The sequence below is a fragment of the Vombatus ursinus genome, unplaced genomic scaffold (genome assembly GCF_900497805.2).
Source record: "Vombatus ursinus unplaced genomic scaffold, bare-nosed wombat genome assembly UNPS02009975.1, whole genome shotgun sequence".
NCBI classification, from domain to species: Eukaryota; Metazoa; Chordata; class Mammalia; order Diprotodontia; family Vombatidae; genus Vombatus; species Vombatus ursinus.
Genome location: NW_020949753.1, coordinates 4,376,844 through 4,397,129, shown reverse-complemented (window position 1 = coordinate 4,397,129; position 20,286 = coordinate 4,376,844). Strand labels below are relative to the sequence as shown.

The following is a 20,286-nucleotide window of genomic DNA, read 5'->3' as shown; positions in this document are numbered from 1 at the left end:
TCTCTCTCTCTCTCTCTCTCTCTCTCTCTCTCTCTCTCTCTCTCTCGATTCTGCTGAGCCAACTCATTTCCACTGGGAGAACTGCTTTACTCTGTATTGTCTGGAATATATTATCCTTTGTATACTTTCTGTGACTTCTGTTTTGCTACAATTTAGATAAATAGGTTTCTTTGCTATTCTCTGTGTGTTCATTGTGGAACTGGTATTTGTGGGGGGCGGATGAAGGGAGTGGGGAAGGATATAGAGCTAGGATCTCCCTTCCCCCAATAGTGAGAAACAGTGATCAAAAAGACTGAACCTAATAGATAGAATTCTAGCTCAGTACTCCCTCTCTCTAAGGGGAGCAGAGTGGCCTCTGGCCCCAACTTCCTACTTCCCCTCCTGGCTGGAATTAAAGTATTCCTTGGAGAAGAGAATTGGGAGAAGAAGATTAGAGGTGTCTATTCTGACTTCCTTCAAGCCACAGAGCCACACCCCATGCCATGTGTGGGATGGCCTTACCACCCATGGAGCCTCTCCTTACATGCAGGCCTCTCTTTACATGTGGGAGCACTGTCCCCAGGATTATAACTTTTGATTGCTGTAAGAAGAGAGTCCCATACCAATGGGCCAACATGTGCCATGTGTAACACCTGTGGACCTCCCACCTCCATGAAGGGTATCTTCTCTTATCTTTTCATTCAAGTTCCACTTGATCTTGATAATTTATAACATTTACTTTTGACTTTTTGGTGTGCCTTTGTTCTTTCTATTTACATTGTTACAGTTATTGTGTATCTTGTTTTCTTAGTTCTACTTACATTACTCGGCATCAGTTTGTATGTATCTTCCCATGTTTCTCTATATTTATCACACACATCATTTCTTAGCACAGTAAGTCCTACTTTCTTGCTTAATCAATATTATCACATTCCTATACCACAATTTGTTTAGCCATTTTTTAATTGGTGGAATCTACTTTGTTTCCAACTCTTAGCTATCACAAAAAGTGCTGCCATAAATATTTTGGTGTATATGGATTTTTTTTTTAAATGATGGCTTCCTTGGGGTATAAGCCCAGTAACGGAGTCTATGGTTCAAAGGGTATAGATATTTTATTCACTTCGTTTGCAGAATTCCAAATTGCTTTGGATACAAAATGGCTATATCATTTTACAACTCCACCAGCAATGTATCATTGTGTCTATCTTTCCACAACCCCTTCAACATTGACTCTTGTTATTTAAAAAAAAAAGTTTTTTTGCCAATTTCCAGGTGTGAGGTGAAACCTCAGGGTTATTTAGATTTACATTTATTTTATTATTAGTCATTTGGAACATTTTTTATGTGGTTGTAAATACTTTGCAGTTATTTTTTTGAGAACTGTTTGTTTATATTTCTTGACCATTTATCTATTGGGGAATGGCTATTATACGAACATATATGTATACACATATTCAATAAAGAATATATAATGTATGCTTTATGTATTATATATGTCTGTATTGCGTGTGTATAGATATATAGACATAAATACATAGTTTATATATCTTGGATACCAAACTCTTATTAGAGAAATTTGATATGAAGTTGTTGTGTTTTTTTATTCAACTACTTCCCTTCTTATCTTAGATGAATTAATGTTGTCTGTGCAGAACTTTTTCAGTTTCAAGTAATCAAGACTATCTGTTTCATCATTTGTAATTGCCACTCTCTCTTGTTTGGTTAAGATTATCTGTCCTACACATAACTGTGAGAGGTAGATGATCTGTTTTTCTCCTTTCTTTGTAGTATGATCTTTAATATTAAGGTCTATACATTTAGAATGTATTGTGGAGTGTGATGTAAAGATGTTGGTCTAAGCCTATTTTTGCCAGGCTGCTTTCCAATTTTCCCAGAAGTTTTTATCACATAGAGAGTTTTTTAAAAACATAATTTGAATTTAATGAAATAATTCATTGTTTCTCATTCAATGGACTTCAAAAACTTGAAGATAACCATCTCTTCTTTCTTAATTCTTGTCTTCTCCACCTAACCTTTTCCAGTTCCTTCAGCTAATCCTTTTATAACATGGTTTTAAGGTTATAAGGGTTATAAGGTTATAAGATAGTAGGTAGAATCTTGAGCTAGTCCTACCTCTTATTTTGGAGACGAGGTAATCAAGGCCCACACAGGTTGTAAATTGCCCAAGGACACACAGATACTGGGAGTTAGAGGTAGAATTCAAACCTCTGAGTCCAGAGCCAGTGCTTTTTTCATTGATCACAGGGGCTCCCCTCCTTTCAACATACTCCAATTTATCCATAGCCAGTATAAAGCTGTAAGAGATAGCTAATCATTTGGATGATAGAATTAGGATGTAAAAGGATCTTCTCAGGTTAGAAGGCTAAGCCAAAGAAAATGTAATTTAACAGGGACAAACTTAAATTCCTACAGTTTTTTCTTGTTGCTTTTTAATCAACTATTTAAGGAGGATTTAAAAGGCAGAGAGGTAGCACAGTAGATAGAGTGCCTGGTCTGGAGTCAGGAAGACCTGAGTTCTAATCTGGTCTCAGCTCTTACTAGTTGTGTGAGTCACTTAACCCCTGATTACCTCAGTTTTCTCATCTGTAAAATGAGAATTACAGCACCTATCTCCCAGGGTGGTTGTGAGGATCAAATGAGATGATAATTATAAAATACTTAGCACAGTGCCTGGCACATAGTAAGCACTACATAAAAATAAGCGATTATCATTTTTTTATTATTATTAAGTATGGGATTGTAGATTTAGAGCTGAAAGAGATCCTAGAGGTAATCTAGTCCAGCTCCCATATTCACAGATAAGGAAACAATGACTCAGAGAGATAGGTATATGTAGCTAGGTAATGAATTGTATTAAAAAAAAAACCCTAAGAGTCTTAGAAAGCCCCAAACTCAAAATTTGTTAACTGCAAATAAGCATAACTTGGCATCCAAAAAACCAAATCTGATCTTGAGCTCCGTTAATAAAAATAGAGTTGACATTTAGAGTACTGAGAATTCCTTTTAGGAAAGACATGGACAGCTGTAAACGATCCACAGAAGGGCAATCAGGATGGCGAAGAGAACCATAGAGCAGTAGGCTGAAGAAATGTAGAAGACAAAGGAGTGGACTTGTAGATGTCTTCCAAGTATCAGAAGATCATAGATTTAGAGTTGGAAGACCGTCTAGTTCAGCCCCCTCACTTTGTATATGAGGAAACTGAGGCCCAGTTACTCTTGAGCGACATGCTGAAAGACAAAATTGTAGGGATGTGCTGGAACCAACTCAAAGAGGCTCAGGGAAAGCTAATTGTGAAATTTCCAGTGTGAACATTTACACCTCAGAAATTGGCAAATAAATGTTTGGCTTACTGTTTTGTCAATTGTTTAGACTTTAAAAAGTAAAAAAAAATGTTAATAATGCAAATTAAATTTTAAACTGTGTTATATAGATTTTTTTTTCCCGGAGGACTGGTTGTTAAACATTTACCAGTAAACCTCTGCATGTGTCAGGAGCAATATTCGAACACAGTTCCCCGACACTAGAACTAATACTCTTTCCAGTGTATCATGCTGCGTTGTCTGAGAAAAAAAAAAACAAACACGATTTTGTTCACCTTGACCCCATCAGCACCACCTCCTAGGTTTGGTTAAAGAACTTCAATGTCAATTAAATATTACTGCAGAGGGAAAGGATTATTCATTCCTTCCTTTCCCTCTGCAGTAATATTTAATGTCAAAGGCAAATCTTTAGTTCAGTAGGTTTAAGGCTGAATTCTGAGTCATCCATTCTCCAAGAAAAAACTTCAGAGGTGCCTCTTATCTTGTGTTTGTTAGTTGCAAGAACCAAGCAAACATTTCCCAGTCCACAAACAGTCAAATTTAAAGAAAGTGTTCTTAGAGGCAGAGATTTCTGAATATAATGCCAAAGCAAACATGTTTATTTTGGCAGGATTTAAATTGTCAGTAATACTTCGAAGTAATGGTCCAACTTCCTCATTTTACCGATAGGAAACTGAGGACCCCCCAAAATTGAGTGACTGGCCTAAAGTCATCACTATTGTTATTGCTACTTTCAAGCCTGGCCAGAACAGGAAGCCTTTATTAACAAATGACTGCTATGTAACATGCCCTGCCTAGTCTCTGGGAGGATAAAAATTAAAATGAAACAGTTCCTGCCCTACTAGAATATGTTAGCTGTAGTAACTTTTTGTACATATTTGAATATATATGGAATAAACACAAGGTAATTTCCAAGTAATGTTGGTTTCTTAGAAGAATTTCTAGAGTCTTTGCTTAAAGTTTGGCTTTTGTTTTCCTGAATTAGCTGGGGTTAGAGCAAGGGCTTGAACTGAGATCCAAGGTCCCCTGGACCTGGTCTGCTTCAGTACGCTTGCCATTGCACCAGGGGTGCCTCTCTTTACCTGTTTGCAGAGAAAGGGAAAAAGTCTGGTGAAGCCAATGGACCCTTTCTCAAACTGTTGTTTTTAAATGCAAATAAAAGAAAATGCATAACCAATTACAATGAAACATGGTTATCGATTTTTTTAAAAGCACATAGACCCTGAATTAAAAAGCTCCTGCTACTTTGTTATTCAGTTATTCAGCATGAGAATTAAAGAAAATAACCCAATGCCAGAAAAAGCCTTTGCAAACTATCACCATTTTGTCTCTCTGTTGGTATAAATATCCATCAAAACATTCCCTGCAATTGGGCCAGATGTCTTCTATTTTGTTATTAATGATCAAGGTGGTTAAGAAGACTCCTGGTGACGTGGCAAGAGTCCAGCCTCTACCTGGACTGTCAGGTCAAATTCTCTGGTTCTGCCATTTACCACCTACTTGAGCTATGACAGTCACTTAACCATGCTGGGCATCATCTTTTTCATGTGTGAAAAGAGTGGTCTGTTCTATATCAGAACGTCTTAAACTTTTTCCGCTCAGACCCCTTGTGTGGCCTGAGAGCATGCGCAGTGCAAAGTGTGCATGTATGCATTTGTGTATGCAATTGGGGCAGGTGCTGCCAGAAACACCTTGGATTCATTATGTGTTTGATTTTTTAATTAATTTTTGGTCATTGCACGATTGGCTTTTATTATTGCCAAATTTTTCAGGACCCAAAGTTTAAGAAGCGCTGCTCTAGATAACTACCAAAGTTCCTTCCAGATCTGAATTTATCATCTTGTAGTGAAAATTTTGTTTAGGTTCTTTGGGGCCCAAGACTTACCCTTATGCTGTTAGACTAAATGGTTTGAGTGTTCCTTAAATATCTTAAATCAGTCTCTTGGGATAAAAAACTCCTTGTAGATAAACTGGGTACCTGTCAGAATGTGTGAGACAAAAGGACTTAAGCTCCACATCTGAAATCTAAAAGGAGAGGAAATTCTAAATGTAAACACCATCCTGCATCCATTTGACAAACTATTTGACTCTTCATCTATGTCTTCCGGCCCTTTCGTAAGAAGGGTGGACTTTGTATGCTCAAGTTGAGTTCTGAAAGAAGCCAAAAAGTCTGATCCAGAGTGGTATCTGAGAATAGCTGATTGCCCAAGGAAAGAGGAAAGCAGAAAATATGCCTTAATCATCTTTGTGCATCTTGTGTATATCCAATTGTGTGTGTCTTGCACCCCATAAATGGTGAACAATAAATGTCCATTGCTGCAAGGTGCGAGGGGGGAAGGGAAAAGAGAAGGAAAGAAGGGAGGGAGGAAGAAGGAAGGAAGAAAGGGTGGAAGAAGGGAGGAAGGAAGGGGGAAGGGAAGAGAGAAGGAAGGGAGAGAAGAAGGGAAGAAGGGAGGGAGGGGGGAAAGGAAGAGGGAAGGAAGGAAGAAAGTAAGGGAGGGAGGAAAGGAAGAAAGAAGGAAGGAAGGGAGGAAAGAAAGAAGGGAGGGAGGGAGGAAGGAAAGAAGGAAGGAAGGAAGGAAGGAAGGAAGGAAGGAAGGAAGGAAGGGATGAGAGAAGGAAGGAAATTAGTGTAGTTTTAGGCAATCTACAATACCTGTTTGCCAAAAGGATGACCACAGTTGTGGACGTGTACAATGGTTGTCCCAGGGGTCCAACTTTACATAAAAAATTTATCTATACAATACTTTTAGATTGATGAAAAGGGGCTTCATGTTTTGAAATCTCCCCTTTCATTTCTTTTTCTGTCTAAAAATGAAGTAGACTTGCTAGTTTAAGTGGGGATCTTATGCTGACATTACAGTAGAGAAATTGATTATTCCTTTCCATAGAAAGGCACAGGGCAGCTTTGTTATTTTATTGTATTTGTCATTCCAGAGCCTGTTGGGTTAGAAAGCACACAGAAACACTGGGAGCTACACTGGATGTAGAAATGGGATGGTAGTGATGCAGTTTAGGGTTTCAGGGGTCCTGGGACCCCAAAATCACAATACCCGGGTCCTGCCCAAAAGAATTCAACCCAAGCCTTCTTTCAGCTAAAGACAAGGTTTATTAGAACATCCATCATATTGGGCAGACTCTTAAGGAGTCTGAACATTAGTGAACTATTGGCTAGATTATAAGAATCTAAGCAGTGGCTAGATTATAAAAATCCCAGCATATTAATGGAGACAAGATGGCTCTTATATATAGAAAGCCTGTGGGAGGGGTCTAGGAGTGGCCAAGTAGTGTGGGGTGATGAGAGGAGGGGCCTAAGGAGATCTGGATGGGATTGGCCAGTAAACTGGGGTAGACAGAACTCCTGGGACCTGGACAATGGAGTTTAGCTAAGATTAAGTGTGGGAAATGGCCAGGGGCCATAGGGAGGTAAGACAATGGAGAGGAGATTGGGTGTAGCCACAATGAAAGGCCAGGGGAAGGCCAGAGATATGGCCAGGTGGGAAAGTCCAGGGTTTTTCCTTTCTGGGGCCCAGATCCCAACCCCCTCAGTAGCATACCGTAATTATTAGGGTATGGTTCCATACAAGAATGCCGCAAAGCAGGAAAACCAGCTTGGCTAGAATAATATTCATTTCTCATGTCTTAAGAGCTGCCAGACTCTGCTCGGAGTTGTTTTGCCTTCATTTTGCTGCATCCTTGTTGGCCAGAAGCCATTCTCCCTGTCCTGAAGCACATCTACCAGCAAAAGCTTGCTTGGAAAAGGCTTGATAATTTCCTGAAATTCTGTTTCCTCAGGCTAAGAGTACCTTTTTTTCATCTTTGGCAGAAAACTTCCTTCCTCCTCTGGTGGGGAGTCACCAATGGTGATTGCCCCAGTTTCTTCTGTTTGATGTTTTTGAGATGTCTTTCACTTACCATCCCTCTCACTTGCCAACCAAAATATTCTTCCTTTCCTGGCCATCACTTCCTATAATTTATTGGCTCCTTCTCTTAGAATGTAAGCAACTCCAGAGCAGAGGCTATCTTTGTGTATTTGTACCTCCAGAGTCTTACATAGTGCTTAGCACTTAATGCTTAATAAATGCTTTAATTCATTGACTCTCTATTGCAAGCTCTTATAAAGACCTTCCAATGATTGTGGGGAATCACTGTGCACAATCACGTGGATCAGTCTTCTGGGCAACAGTTTGCTCTTGATGGGGTTGGAAGTGGCTACACCCAATCTCCGAATTCTGTTACCTTTAACCTAGCTTGGCCTTCCTTTGTTTTACTTCCCTATGGCCCCTGGCCATTTCCCACACTTAATCCTAGCTAGGCTCCATTGTCCAGGTCCCAGGAGTTCTGTTCACCCCAGTTTACTGGCCACTCCCATCCAGATCTCCTTAGACCCCTCCTCCAGTCACCCCAAACTACTTGGCTACTCCTAGATCCCTCCCAGTCTTTCTGTATATAAGGTCCATCTTGTCTCCATTAAGATGCTCAGATTTTTACAATCTAGCCAATAGCCCATAGATGCTCAGACTCCTTAAGAGTCTAGCTAATACGGTGAATCTTCAATAAACTTTGTTTTTGGCTGCAAGAGGGCTTGGGTTGAATTCTTTTGAGCAGGACCCAGGTATCATGATTTTGGGGTGCCAGGACCCCTAATCTCTAGACCACATCACTCTGACTATCCATTTACTTCTTGGTTCAGTAGGAGATGAGAGTTAAGGGCTAGAAGAACTCTTAGACACCATTGTCCACCCCCCTTAGCTCCTGGGGATTAGACAGTTTGCCCAAGGTCACAAAGGTGGTAAGTAACTAAACCCATATCTTTTACCTCTGATGAGGATGGGACCTAGGCCCCAGAAAGGAAAAACCCTGAACTGTCCCACAAGGTCAAATCTCTGGCATTTGCCTGAGGCAATAATCTCATCAACTGGTCTTTCATTGTGGCTACACCCAATCTCCCTTCCATTGCGTTACCTCCCTATGGCCCCTGGCCATTTCCCACACTTAACCCTAGCTAGGCTCCATTGTCCAGGTCCCAGGAGTTCTGTCCACTCCCATCCAGATCTCCTTAGACCCCTCCTCCACTCACCCTAAACTACTTGGCCACTCCTAGATCCCTCCCACAGTCTTTCTGTATATAAGGTCCATCTTCTCTCCATTAAAATGCACAGATTTTCACAATCTAGCCAATAGCCCACAGATGGTCAGATTCCTTAAGAATCTAGCTAATATGGCAAATCTTCAGTAAACCTTGTTTTTGGCTGAAAAAAGGCTTGGGTCAAATTCTTGCCAGCAGGACCCATGTGTCGTGATTTTGGGATTCCAGGACCCCTAATCTCTAGACCTCATCACCTCCAAGCCCAATGCTCTTTCCACTATGTTATACTAACTTTTATTAGTCATCTAAATGTGTGTATGTATGTATAAATATATATATATAATATACATGTATATATAAATATATGTAATGTTTATAAGGTCTATAACCCAATAACCTTCTCTTAAGATGCAGTAGCCTCATTCTATCTTCGGGACAAAATAAGAATAATGAGAGACTGGTCAATGAAGGCTTATTTCCTCGACCACATGGATGTTTGGTGAGCATGTATAATGGAGGACCCTTCTAGCCACTTTGAAATAGGAACAAGTATTCTAAGACTATTTCTTGTACTCTTACCACCTAACAAAGGGAAAGACTTTTTTGAGGTCACACTACTGGGTACATTGACATTAGCAAACCAAGGAGACTTCTCTTTCCTGGGAGTGATTGAGACAAGGACTATTGTAAGTCTCCCTGTGGATAGAAGCAGTGGCAACAATAACCTCCTACTGCCAACTATCTCCCCAACCAGGATGGCCTATGGCTATCAGTCAACATGGAGTCTGTTTCTTTGCGTTTATTCTTTTCTGTTCTTCAGTGAATGAATTTTGCAAATGGAAGAGATATGAGATTGTGAAAGATCAAGGACTTAGAGCCCATATTCTGTGCAGAGGTTGTCAGCAGCTAAGTTCAATGAAGACTGACCCATAGGACTCAGTCCAACAGAGGGTCTATGTTGATTCAGAAGTGAACTTACTGGGATGAATGCTTTGTACCAGCCACTCTAAGTCTGAGTCCATATTTCCAAGCAACCAAGATAGAGAGTGCGCTCTTGGTTTGAAGGGATGTGTTTGTACTTTTTTTCCTTCTGTATCTTCTCAGTAAATATCCCTCAGTAAAAGTTAATTAATGGTAAGTGGATGAATGATTGAAATGTAGCACTTTGGGATACCCCTAGAATACTGAAGGGAAGGTGTAGTTAGCCAGTCTTCTGTAGACCCAAATTATTAATTCAAATGGGAGTTAGGAAAAGGACCTCCAGAGTTTCATATGAGTATTTGTAAATCACTTCATACCAAAATGTCATTTCACACATCCTGATATTTTTGATGATAGAAAAAAAATACTTCAAAGCTGCTGCATGATGCTTATATAAATCCACACTTACTTAAATATTAAAATTTGCTTTTGGATGTTTCTCTGTAAGAGCTATAATATTTTCCTAAGGAAGTACTAGTAGACACATTGGCAATGTTGCGGTCTGAGAGGTTGAGACCCCTCAAAGACTGGAGTACAGGACGGGGTCATCTGGAATGAATTCACAGACTCAAGCATTCTTTAAGTCAAGTTGGCAAAAAGTTTATTGTTACACTTTTCAGCGGGCAAGGATTCTTAAGGAACCTGTGAGAGACTGAGGATGGAGCTAGGGTTTCTATGGAAAAGGATATGGGAAAGGAATGCCAGGGATACCAATTAGGTAATCTAAGGGTCCAGGTGTCTTTGGGAGCTATGGATGGGAAAGACAGGGAGGGAGATGTCAGAGGCATGTATCTTGGGAATCTGGCAGGAGGAAGAGTCTCTGGGCTAGCCAGGGACGAAACTCCTTGGTCCAGACAAGACACCCCTCTCTCTGTCCTGATGAGAGAATGCTCTGCAACAAGGGAAAGTTTTCTCACAAGACAGGAGCTTACTAAGGAATTGGGAGGCTTCCAGAGACATGATTTTAGGGCTGGGGGCAGCCCAGCACTCTCTCACCCAGCTTTGTGTCATTGCACCAGAGAGAGAGATAAGTGTTTTGCTGAGGTCCACTCATGAGTAATTGCCAGGCATAACGTCCTTGGGCTAGGGGAAAACTGTCGGAGACAGTGTTTCTGAGACTAGGGAGAAATTGGGGTCCAAGTACAAGCACAAGCACCGAAACACAGGCACCCAAGCACCCCATCAGCAGGACAACTAAGTGACAATCTTCATGTCACAAAAGGATCATGGGACTAGGAAATGCTGAATCACAAAAGAGATAGCGATGGCAGGCAGTGGAGCAATAGAATATCAATAAGGGAGAAAAGACTGGTTCAACAGAGAATCTACTACCCAAAGAGCAGAGGAGGAACTGAACCAAAAAGCAATAAGATGAAGGAGGAACAAAGAAGGTTAGAGTTACTAAAAGCCAGGCCATTTACTGGTATTGTGAGTTATGTAGACTGTTCAAGTCCAGCAGAAGGACATCAAGTATCTAACAATATCTTTTCCTGCTTGATGGAGAAGGTCTAAACTTTGAGATGGTACTTGAAGTTAGAACAAGTATATAAATACCTGGAGGAAGGTGGAGCTCACCAGAAGGGAAATCTTTCTTGGCTGATGAGCTAAAGTAAAATCATTTATGTATTTATTATTAGGTGCAATAAATGTATTCTGTACTCTACTTTTTATTAGCTTCTCTTTTCTCAAATATTTTCTTTCCAATTACATGTGAAAAGTTTTAACATTTGTTTTTTAAAATTTTGAGTTCCAACCCTCTCCCTTTCTTCCTCCCTTATTGAGAAGGCAATTTGATATAGGTTATACCTGTACAGTAGTGCAAAGCATAATTCCATATTAGTCATGTTGTAAAAGAAATTAAAAAAAAAAAGAAAAGGAAAGTAAGAAGAAGTATGCTTTGATCTGCCTTTAGACTCCATCAGTTCTTTTTCTGGAGGTGGATAGCATTTTTCATCATAAATCCTTTGAAATTGTCTTGGATCCTTGTATTGCTCAGAAGAGCTAAGTCATTCACAGTTGATCTTTATACAGTATTGCTGTTACTGCATACAATGTTCTCCTGGTTCTATTCACTTCACTTTACATCAGTTCATGTAAGTCTTTCCAGGTTTTTCTGAAAGCATCCTGCTCATCATTTCTTATAGCACAATAATACTCCATCACAATCGGGTACCACAACTTTTTCAGCCATTCCCCAATTGATGTGCACTCCTTCAATTTCCAATTTTTTGCTACCCCTAAAAGAGCTGCTATAAATGTTTTTATACAAATAGGTCCTTTTCCTCTTTTTTATGATTTTGGGATACTGACCTAGGAATGGTATTGCTGGGTTAACTGGCATACACAGTTTTGTAGCCTTTTGGGTGTAGTTCCAAATTGCTCTCCAGAATGGTTGGATCACTTCACAATTCCACCAACAATACATTAGTGTCCCAATTTTTCCCACATGCTCTCCAACATTTATCATGTTTCTTTTCTGTCATGTTAGCCAATCTGATAAGTGTGAGGTGGTACTTCAGAGTTGTTTTAATTTGCATGTCTCTAGTCAGTAATGTTTAAGAGTGGGGCAGCTAGGTGGTGCAGTGGATAGAGAACCAGCCCTGAAGGCAGGAGGACCTGAGTTCAAATTTGGCCTCAGATCAAACACTTGACACTTACTAGCTATGTGACCCTGGGCAAATCACTTAACCCCAATTACCTATAAAAAAAAATAATGTTTGGGAGTATTTTCCCATATGCCTACAGATAGCTTTCATTTCTTCATCTGAAAATTATCTGTTTATATTCTTTGACCATTTGTCAATTGGGGAAATATTTGTATTCTTATAGATTTAACTCAATTCTCTATATATTTGAGAAATGAGGCCTTTATCAGAGAAATTTGCCATAAAAATTTCCTCCTAGTTTTCTACTTTCCTTTTAATCTTGACTGAATTAGTTTTGTTTGTGCAAAACCTTTTTTAATTTAATGTGATGAAAATTATCCATTTCATATCCCTTAATGCTCCCTATTGCTTGTTTGGTCATAAATTCTTCCTTTATCCATAGATCCGACAGGTAAACTATTTCATGCTCCGTTAATTTGCTTATGGCATTACCCTATATATCTAAATCATGTAACCATTTTGAACCTATCTTGATATGTGATGTGAGATATTAGTCTATACCCGGTTTCTACTAAACTGTTTTCTAGTTTTCCCAACAGTTTTTGTCAAATAGTGAGTCCTTGTCCCCAAAGCTTGGATCTTTGGGTTTATCAAACACTAGATTTTTATTGGCATGGTCTACCCATGAGCAGTTTCAATACCTTTTAGGGAAAAATTGGCTAAACCTGCCCGGGATATGCAGCCTTAGGATATTGCTCCCAATGCAACATCTCTACTTGATTTAAAAAAAGAAGTCCTAAAGCTCTTTTAGAGGATCTTCACCACTTACATGTCTTTAGGATTGTTATTGGACAACTGGGGGTTTCAAGAAGTGTAATAGAGGAAGCGCTTGAAGAGGAAAGGAAAAACTTTAAATAGAAGGATAACCCAAATGAAACAAATAATGTAGTGCTTTGAAGGACCTGAGGCAGAAGAAAGAAGGCCAGAAATTCTGGACTTCCCCACACTGTTTCAGAAGAACCAAGTGTGTCCCAGATCTTAATGATTGGGTCCGTATGGTGGGTGTTACCAATTCTTTGCAGTTCCCAGTGGGTCTGCCCATGTAAAGCAGTAATGATGACTTAGTGTAGCCTCACGTATGTCAGGGCTGCAACACAGATGATTATACTTCCTAGTCCTTATTACAAGTCAGGTTCATTTGTATTAAGATAGCTAAAAGGTCATTACTCTCTTGAATACAGCCTGGTACTGTTACTTGGCCCACCAGTCAGCACTTCCACCTTCATGGAAGAACCATGGTGGTGGTGATTGTGAGGAAATGCCATATATTTGCTTTTTCTGAAGAACTATAAAAAACCCTATTAGGTGGGTGATTGTTTGGGGTTCCTTCCATATACATAGTCAAGCAAAACAATTTCCCACAATGGCAATGTTCAAAAACGATGTCTCTATCTATACGCTCTCTGTATTGCCTCTCTGACAGCAGGTGGGTAATATAGTTTATGATGAGTCCTCTGGAATCATGGTTGGAATTGTTTTGATCAGTTTTCTTCATCTCTTTATAAAAGAAGAGGGTGGTAAGAGAGAAAGAATATGCTCAGCACCAGTGTTCTAAGTTTGATGCACTCTGCCTTTCTCCTCTGCTCCTCTTCTCTTTTTCTCTCTCAGAACAAATCCTTTCTTTTCTTTTAAAGCCCTCTTTATAGCCCACTTTCTGTGATTAGAATTTCTTTTGCTTAGGACCAATCTCTCCCTTTATCCACTCTCCCACTTATTTTTCCCTCTCTCTTTTCACTTTTCCCTTTTGTATTACTGTCAAGTGAAATTTATTTCTGCACCCAATTCTGTATGTATGTAGATATATAATATTCGAACTTATCACAATGCTTGGCACATAGTAGATGTTCTATAAAATGGTTATTTCTTTCCTTTCCCTTCTTTTAACCAGTTCAGAAGTGAGATGTCCATTCCTTCTACTTTTCCTCTTTGTTTTATAGCCTTCTACTTCTGTACCCAAATTGTATAAAATAATTTCCCTCATCCTCTTTTTTCCTTTCTTCCCTGTAGTACATTCCTTTCCTCCTCTCTTTCCCTTCTTCTTTTAAGGTCATCAAAGCATTTTTTTTTTAAATCACCCCTAAGCATTCTGTCTTATTAGACTCCTTCTATAACCCCTCTCATGATCTGGTTCTGGGGATGAAATATATATCATCTCCCCTTATTGGAATATAAACAATTCATCCTTTTTTAGTATCTTATGATTAGTTGCTCATATTTACCTTTCTATGCGTCCTTTGAAATTTCTATTTGGCTCTGGCCTTCTTATAAGGAATGCTTCTGAGAAGTCCTCTATTTCACAAAAGGTCAATATTTCCCCCCGTAGGGAGAAATACTCAGTTTTTTGTTCTTTGGCTAGGCAATGGGGTTATGCCCAGGGTCACACAGCTAGTAAGTGTTATGTGTCTGAGATAGGATTTGAACTCAGGTCCTTCTGAATCCAGGGCTTGTCCTCTATCCACTGTGCCACCTAGCTGCCCCTGAAATACTCAGTTTTTCTGGGTAAATTATTCTTGGCTGTAAAACTAAGACTTTTGCCTCCTGGAATATCACATTCCAAACCCTCTGCTTTTTAAAATGGTGACTGCTAAATCTTGTGTGATTCTCACTGTGGCTCCTTGGTATTCAAGAATACTTCCTTTCTGGCTTCTTGAACTATTTTTCCTTTGACCTGGAAGTTCTAGGTTTGACCTATCATGTTCCTGAGAGTTTTTATTTTGGGGTGATACAGTCAGCTGCAATTACCAAATTGTGATACTCATTTTCAAGTTCCATTAACCAATTATACAAACATTTCATTTAAATTAGGCTAGCAGATTTTCGGCTTCCCCAAATGTTAAGCATTGTGAAAACTAATCAGAAGCCTTTGCGTTGCATTTAAAATTTTTTTTTAAAAAGAAGTGGGGTTAAAATCCTTTGAAAATATTTATCTGGAAGATTTTTAATCAGATCAGAAAATTTTATTTCCAAGATTTACAAATGGGCAAATATTCAAGTTTTTAAAGTTACACAAATTGTCTTTTTTTTTATTTTACTACAAAAGAAGGCAAGAAAAATAAAGAGTGAAAAAAAATTTACTTCAATCTGCATTCAGACTCCATTATTTTTTTCTCTGGAGGTGGATGGTATTTTTAATAAATCTTTTAGAATTGTCTTGGATCATTGTATTATTGGAAACAGCTAAGTCATTCACAGTTGATCACTGTACAATATTGCTGTTACTGTATACAGCATTCTGGTTCTACCCACATTACTTTGCATCAGTTCATATAAGTCGTGCCAGGTTTTTCCGAAACCATCCTGGTTAACATTTCTTATATGACAATAATATGCCATCATACTCATATACCACAATTTGTTCAGCCATTCTCCAAACTAATGGGCATCCCCTCAATTTCTCATTTTTTGCCACCACTAAAAGAACTGCTATAAATATTTTTGTGCATATAGGTCCTTTTCCTTTTTCTTTGTTCTCTTTGGCATACAGGACTAGTAGTGATATTGCTGGGTGAAAGGGTATGCACAGTTGGGTATAGTTCCAAATTCCATGGTTCCAGAGTGGTCAAATCAGTTCACAACTCCACCACCAGTGCATTGGTGTCCCAATTTTCCCACATCCCCTCCAACATTTGACATTTCTTTTTCTGCCATATTAGCCAATCTGATAGGTGTGAGGTGGTACCTCAGATTTGTTTTAATTTGCATTTCTCTAATCAATAGTGATTTAGAGCATTTCTTTATGTAATTATATATGTGTATATATATATATATGTATGTATCTTTGATTTCTTCATCTGAAAGTTGCTGTTTAGATCCTTTGACCATTTATCAATAGGGGAATGATTCATATTCTTATAAATTTGACTTGGTTCTCTACATCTTTGAGAAATGAGGCCTTTAATAGAGAAATTAGTTGTTAAAAAATTTTCCCTCAGTTTCCTGCTTTCCTTCTCATCTTGGCTGTATTGGTTTGTTTGTGCAACCTCTTTTTAATTTAATGTAATGAAAATTATCCATTTTATATCCTGTAATGTTTCTCTTGTAAATGTATCTCTTGTTTGGTCATGAGTTCTTCTCTTATCCATCAATCTGATAAGTAAAATATTCCATCCTCCCCTAATTTGCTTGTAATATCACCATTTATGTCTAAATCATATACTCATTTTGACCTTATCTCAGTATGTGGTATACGATGTTGATCTGTATCTAGTTTCTGCCAAACTACTTTCCAGTTTCCCCAGCAATTTTTGTCAGATAGTGATTTTTTTGTCCCTAAATCTTTTGTTTGTTGGGTGTGTGAAACAGTAGATTACTGTGGTCACTTACTACTATTTTTTTGTGTGTCTAATCTAGCCTATTGATCTATCACTCCATTTCTTAACCAGTACCAGACTGTTTTGATTACCACATTGTAATATACCTTCAGATCTGTACTGCTAAGCTGCCTTCCTTCACACAAGACCATTTTCAATATGTTTTCATTATTGATTATATTTCTTACACACACACACACACACACACACACACTCACAGACACATACCAGTCTACATATAAATTTATCTTCTAAATATGGCAGAATCAATGTCCCATGTTGTAATGGTCTGACAAATGTTACATTGATGCTTATGACTAAGTCCATCTTTAGTAAACTTAACATATATATTGTTCATATAGTAAATCTATTTAGATGAAAATTAATCCTATATCTTTTTTTATTGATCCTATTTACAAGTAATTGATTTTGTCCTGTAGCTGCTTAAGTCATGATTCTTTGTCTCTGAATTGAGTTCAGAGTTCAGCTTGACTGTAATGGGTTAAATTTAAAAATCAAATAATGTTGTTAACCTTGGGAAATGTGCATGATCAGAAAGGGAGTTGGGCCTGATATCTTTATGCCACCAAGCAATTCTTCAAGGATGTCCATGTTCAAAAGTCTGGCCATTGTCTCAAACCAAGACTCAAAGAGCACTTCCTAGTCTCATGAGAAAAAGGGGGGGTCATTGCGAGCCCCCATTACCGAACTTCCAACCAATCATGTTGTTCCTTATGTCTCAGCTCTCTAATCAATAATGTTGCCCTTTATCCCAGGATGTCACCTACCGTGCTCTGTTCTTTGCTCTGTACTTTCCAAAACATATATAAAGGGAACTGTTCTTTTGCTCAGAGTCTTTGGCATGAATGGAAGCAAGCCATGGACACATTTATTGACAAGTAACATGCCCCTGGTAATAAATGTTATCTTGTGCAGAGATCTGCCTCAGTTTACCCTTTTGTTAAAATCTCAATCGCTACACTACAGGAGGAGAAAGCTTAACAGCTAAAGTTTTCCAAAATATGAAAAAAATTTTGGATCTAAGTGGATTTCATCAGATAAAGGCACATTTCATGAAATCTATTATCACAGCCCAAGCAGATCTTTCAAAACTCCATCTTCTTCCTACAAAAACTACAGGCCTGCTATCCACAATAGTTATCTCATGCTTATTTGAAATAGATAGCAACACTTTGAAGAGAAAGAATAAAAATGCAAAGTTTATAAGCTCACTGAAAGGATTTTGTGCTCTTCAAAAAGCTATCCATAACGAGCATATTTGGAATTACAGTTCCAAGTTTCCAGTTTTGACATATTTTTATTTTATATATTTTACATATTTACCTATGTAAATATTTTACGTATTTTTAAATATGTATGGTTGGCTGATGGGCTAACTAAATGGAACCACTCCAGAGCCCCCTCTCAAAACCAACCCAAGAATTTTCAGAGCAATGAATCCATGGGAGGTACAAAGGAGAAGCCTCAGGAAGGTTCAGAGCTTCAACTTATTAGTGAAGTTCTTCTTGCGTACGTTCTTCTGTGAACTCAGGATCAAAATGCAGAAGATTTCTGGGTCCACTTAAGTGTGCGTGAAGGAAGAGTAATTTTAATGAGACCATCCTAGTTAATAAGGGAGAAGATTTCATTCTTAATCCCCACAAAGTCATCCTTGGCACCAAACTTTTCTTTTCCATCTTTCTGCAGCAGGCCCTTGAGGAGGTATCTTGTAGAATTTGTAATATTTGGCTTCGGTTGGAATGGCTGTGTTCAAAATATTGTTTAATGTCTCATTTGTATTTTGGCTATAGAAAGGAGGCAAGCCAAAGAACATTTCCTGCGGCAGCACCAGCAGTCAATTGTTCAGTTATAAGGCTGTTCATGAAGCATTTCAGGGGTGCCCCGGGGGTGGGTGGGGGGCCAAAGAAGATGCCTGTTGTGCCATTGTGTTCTATGCAGAGTTCAAAGTCTTTTAGGACAATATGTTCAGGTAAACCTAGCAATTTGTTTTCCAATTTAAAGTCTCTATGAACAATGTGCAGGAAGTGCAGGTCGCTCAGGGCAATGGAAATTTCAACAGTACGAAATCCAGAAATTCCAAGAAGCGACTCTTCCTCTGGAGACGCCCGACAATTCTTCACGTTTAATGTAGCAGAAGACAAAAGTACAATTTGACTGCTGTCTGGAAAGAGAAGTGTAGGCCAGTCAGGAAAGTGTGCTTTATATTCGTCAGAAGGTAATTCAGTTCTGACAATGTGTTTTTCCTCCTTTTTTCAGATTGCTTTTTATTTTCTTCAGAACTTTGACAGCACAGAATTGTTCCTCTGCCTTGTTGCAGACCCGGGGGGTTTATGACGCAGGAAATTCTGAGAAAAGAGGCGCACAAACCCAGGGTGATCAGTCCGGGCTTTATTAGAGGATTTATTTATAGAAGCTCCTGTAACATCATTGTAAACCAGGGGACCAATGAATCTACATGGATTTCCATAAATAAGAGTGCATTCTGCCTCAATGTCTACTAGGAAAAGGACTCTCTGCTTATTGTACCCCAGACCAATGTAAGGTTACTTCTACAGATTGTCTCTAGTGTCTTCAGCCACATTACTCGTGGGGAGCCTCAGCCATGCCCCTAGTCCCTTATAGGTTCATCAAGCTCCTAGGCAGCAAGGGAAAGGCACAGGTTTTCGTCCCCTTCCTCATCTGGAGCCTTATTTTCTTCAGGAGGAGCTGATGAAGTCTTTCTAGTATGTTGCTGATGGGATTTCTTTAGTAACACTGCTATTTCCTCTCAAGGCTCCCCATCCCGGGAAGCCCCTTCTGCTGGCATATCAGTAGGGTCCAGCCAAGCATCCCTATAGACTCTAATAATCCAACTCAATATATGCCTCTGCTTTAGCTGGCTTTTCCGTACGGGTCTAACTTGGTATGACTGCAGAGGGTCTGCATCCCCTATCCCCCCCTCAGACTTAGATGCGGCCTCCCACTCAGCCCTCGTCTGAATCCCTTTCCTCCCGGTCCGTAGGTCCCAGTTCTGAAATGTTGCAGATGATCTTTTAACTCTTGGCATATGATGCCTTCTAGCGCTCACAAAACGACGTGCTAAGGTAGAGGGGTGTTTTTCATCTCTCACTATTTTCAGCTCTAGCCTTCATTAATTGGAAGGCTGTAATCAGCATATCTCCTTCTAGGCTTAGGTGTTATTCTGTTTTACACACTCCAACCGAACTGTTGCTTGATGATAGAACACAACGCAATTAACAATAGCCAAGCTACTGTAAGTATTGCTGCCCAGTAGCAATTTCATCTCAGCTAATAAGATAGTCAACCTTTGCAAGCGTTTCGAGGGCATCTCTTCTCCCCCCCCCCCCCGCCCCCTTTAGGTGACTCATACAAATCTTACGAGAGCCACCCGCACCTCGATGCCTGGGCAGTAATCAGGGATCTCCCCCTTGCTTTCCTCCCTTCGCTAGCCCATTTCCTGCGAGTCCTACAGACTACACCAAATTGTTGCAGCTAATGACGCAGGAAATTCCAAGGAAAGAGGGCCAGGCTTTATTAGGGAATTTACTTAAAGGAGCCTCTAAGATGGCACCTTGTAATGGCCATCAGGGCATACGCATGGTCTAAGTACGAGCAAAAGCTTGGTTCATAAGTTCTTTATGTTTTTTGTTTGTTTGTTTTTTGACTGAAAATGCTTAAAGGGGTTGTGGGAGAGAGACGAGGCTGAAACAAGCAGGACATGGCTGAGGTAACGAGATGTACAAATGTTTCATCAAAACAGAGTTGGTTGCAGACTACCACACCATTGACCTAGCTAGAATATTTATGAATTTCTGGTACCTGACAACAGCTATCTGTTTAACCCATACTTGTGTCTTGTAAGAACCTTTCCAAAGCTTCCTTTTCCAATCACTTT

The 20,286-nt window shown here is 39.3% G+C and overlaps 1 pseudogene; it reads right to left on the bottom strand.

Annotated features, from left to right (window-relative positions):
• The window catches only part of LOC114036716, a 38,714-nt pseudogene extending 19,742 nt beyond the window's left edge, over positions 1-18,972 (bottom strand).
• Positions 18,973-20,286: the final 1,314 nt, after the last annotated feature.